We start from the raw sequence: 3,805 nt of genomic DNA, 5'->3' as shown, positions 1-3,805 counted from the left end.
GTTTTAAATGCTTTGGAAAATGTCTTTCCATGTCCTCCTTAGCATACAAATCTTGGCCTGACTATTCATTGGCTGGAGCTTTATGCTGTCGGCCATGCCAAAAGGAATGGAGATGTCATTAGAAAATAAAGCTATCTAGCAGCAGATCAGGTATTTCATCCTCTCAGCCCTTCAGAAGTTCGCTGCAGAGGTTTGCAGTGGGCACACATCTGAACAGGGCTCATGGTATGTCCTCAGCCTGTCCATCAATGGTGTCAAGCTGACTTCATACTTGAGGACAGACAAACCAACAGAGGTAGTCAGCAGTGGGCTTTGGGCTGAGAGACATCTGTATTCCTCTAATGGGCTGATAAGATCATTTTCAGCACGAAGCAGTACGTGCTACTATATTGTCAAATACTGATTTTTATACACAGGCCAAGGACATTGTCCTGCATGTTTCTGGGAAGTAAATGTTAAGTGCTGTAAAATTAGCCCCTAACAGAAGAAATAGATTTTGTCTACATAAATACACTGCTTTTAAATTCCAATAGTAATTTTTCGGTCTCATAAAATAAATCTAATGACACCACTGTGTATTTATTTCTGACTCTGAAACCTCAAAAAAGCCAATAACCCAGTAAGGAGTCCTATCTATTTATTCTCCTCTTGATTCTTAGGCATTAGGGTATCAAAGTGGCAATTTTCCAAACAGGCATTCATTTTGACAAATGCATTTTACTGACCCCTTTTATAGAGGCCAGACCCTGGAGGATATGTAGAAGTTTCTGAAGAAAATTACCTCACTGTTAAGAGTAAGGATGCCGGATGTCTCCATCTCAGCCATCCATAAGTCATCTTGATTAGTCAGATGCACTGGCTTTTTTAAAAGCTCAAGGTAAGAATAGCCATAGGAATAACAAGCTTCATTCTGTGTTTCTAGCAACAGTCAATAGCAAAGGTGTCATCTTCCCATATGACTCTTTTACTTCCAAAAATCTTCCTGTATTTACATAATGCCATCAGTCTTAAAAGATTTTCCAATAACTATGAATTACAGTTTAAATAATTGCCTAACTGGAAATTAGGACCAGGATTTTCAGCATTAAAATCCTTAGACTGCAGCCATCTGTGATGTCTACACAAATGAATCTCTCCAAGTAACTCAAAAGCTTTGTGAAACTGCAAACTTGAGAACAGTTTATCATCCTTCTCTCTCCATCTAAAAAATCCTGCCAAAAGCTGGGATTGGTGACACTGCACACATTCTGTGAAGAGCTAAAAACTGCGGACTGCTGAGCTTCCAACAGCAGAGTCCATATCCTAGAGGTAGATACGCAGAACTGTGTTTATACCATGTACACAACTTCAGCTGGGCTTAAACCTGGGTATTCCACATTCATAGCAGTTCAGGTGTTCAGCTAAATGTGAGCCTCTGCTTATAGCCAGTTTGAGGAACAAGCAGACAGGCATAATGTAGACAATGCCAAATTTGATGACTACGAGTAAGCACACCCATCTTTGAAAAATCTGTAACTACTATTGGACTTCACTCAGCCTGTAGTTTTACCTCTGTCTGGACTTTTATTTCTAGTTCTGCAAAGTGTGATGTTTTCTTCTTTGGTTGCACGCTGGCTGGAGGTGCACATACACAAGATAAGAGATCCATGCCTTTCTCCATAGATTTATTATCGAGTACTCACCTTAGAGCAAAGTTGTCTGGTTTAATTTTTCGCATTAAAACTCCAACACATTATGTTGCCTATTTTTGTTGCTACTTAGAATTCCCCAGCTCCAACACCTCTTTGTTTTTCCAGTAATCTCTGCCTTTTCGCTGACCCATATACCCACAGTTCAGTAACTGAGCCATATTGGGTGCACCACTGGTGCCTGTGGGTAACCTCATTCACCTCTTGGCCAACTGCTCTTCTCACTCTCTTGCAACACTTATCAAATGGGAAAATCCCCTTTGCAGAAACCCACCTCTGTCATCTTCACAGCTGGGTAAATCTGCATTTTCTTTGACTCCAGCACTGAAATCACAAAACCGTAACAAATTTCCTATAATCTGGAATTGCCACTCCTACTATGGTGAGGAGAAAGGTGACAGGGTTTTAAAGCAAAGCAAAGATTTTTTTAAAGTTAATTCAGTTAAATTTATGAGCCAGGTTTTACTGTAATTTCCAGAGCAAAGTTATTAAAAGGAGATGCAGAAAAATGTAAAGAACTAAAAATGGGCCAACATCCTCTAAATGGTCCCAGAACATTAATTATGGGATATTGCTGATGCTGAGTCTCTCTGACAGTGGTTTTGGTCAAGTGAGGGTGGGAGGCAGGTGGAAGATGTGGAAGATCACTTAAGGCTACTGAAAATAAAGATGCATCTATCTCACAGATACAGTTCACATGTAAGGACCTGATAGGACAGATTTATTTCATAAGATGCCAAAACCCACAACAGTACCTTAAGCTTCCAGGGCTTGTATGCTCATCCTTAGTGTAAGAGAATGAACATTTTAAACTTTTTCTTTTTACCTACTAAGAGAATATATCTCCAAAAAAAAAAAAAACCCAAGATCTGAGTATAGACAATTTTCTATAGCATTTAAAAGTCTTATTATTGTGTCATTCTTTTCCTTAAAAGGCTGTTGAAACTGTCAGTGATTAGTACAAAGATTAAAGCTGAGCAGAAGAACTGGTATAAAACTATGTGTAAGCTAGAGAGGTACAGAAGAAGGGAGTAATATAAAACAGCAATAAAAACTGGACCGGATACACTCACTCATCACTAGACATGTTACATGATTAATCCCTTGTCCTCATTGTAACAACGAAGCCAGGAAATCCACAAAACCTCAGTATGTATGTAATAGTGCATTTCTAGCTAACAAATTACAGCTATCAAGCTACAGAGAGAAGCATGCACTACATTTACTATAATTTAACATACTGGCCTTGCCTGGAAACCCGTCAAGGTTTGCTACCATACAAGCCCATAGCATCAAAGCCCTGTATTTCTGTGAGGGTGAAAATTCAAGTATTTAGCATTTACATGAGATTCAGCCAGAAAGACCACAACTGGGGCAATTTGTGTAAAGTAGTGCATTGTGAAGGTGCTTCTGACAGTCCAGCCTGGCCAAAACATCCATCGCTAACCATAAACAGAGCAAACATTCTAAACAGGTTGTGGTGGCATTACCTGGAGTCAGAGCACAAGCCTGGCTGCATTTTATGTTAAACCACTGCTGCCACTTGGAAGGTATGGCTGACATCTGACTGCGGGCCGCCCATGAGGTTCACCAAACCACCAGCAGGAGAGTGGTTATGCTGCTTTCTTCAAAACATTTTTGTGGCTCTCTTGAGAACGCGGTGTTTGTCAGGTGAGTAGCACAACCAGGATGGTTTTATTGCCTTGTTGCCATTACATGTGCTTCAGTACCCCTCCCAGAGACCTCTCTTCTGCTCAGCTGTAACTAGAGTGTATGAAGAACTATTCTCTGGAAGGGCTGCAGGCATCAGAACACATTTTAAGGCTAACAAGGAGTATTTTCAGTCTGAACTCCCATACACCAAGAGGAAATACCCAGTTACTTATGTAACTCTAAAGTACTTTTTATTTCTTTCAAACATAATTCAAAGAACATTTTTACCTTTTAAGCTGCAATTTTCAATCATGTCAGTCCATGACTAGTACTTTCTCAATGGGAGAAGACTGCAATTCTGAAATGGTGACTTTAGATCTTCTCAAGGGGTAGTTAATTAGCTGTTGAATTAGCTCTCTGCACCTAAATTAATACATGACCACCTAACATGCCTGTTAACATCC

At 39.9% G+C, this 3,805-nt stretch overlaps 1 long non-coding RNA gene across 1 annotated transcript in view; it reads left to right on the top strand.

The window, feature by feature from the left end:
- LOC108446595 overlaps positions 1-3,805 on the top strand; it is a 12,099-nt gene that overhangs the window by 2,212 nt on the left and 6,082 nt on the right. The window lies entirely within an intron of this gene.

Source organism: Corvus brachyrhynchos, unplaced genomic scaffold (assembly GCF_000691975.1).
Source record: "Corvus brachyrhynchos isolate BGI_N302 unplaced genomic scaffold, ASM69197v1 scaffold202, whole genome shotgun sequence".
Classification (NCBI taxonomy): domain Eukaryota; kingdom Metazoa; phylum Chordata; class Aves; order Passeriformes; family Corvidae; genus Corvus; species Corvus brachyrhynchos.
Note: the sequence above shows the minus strand (reverse complement) of the source record. Positions and strands in the feature narration are given on the sequence as shown.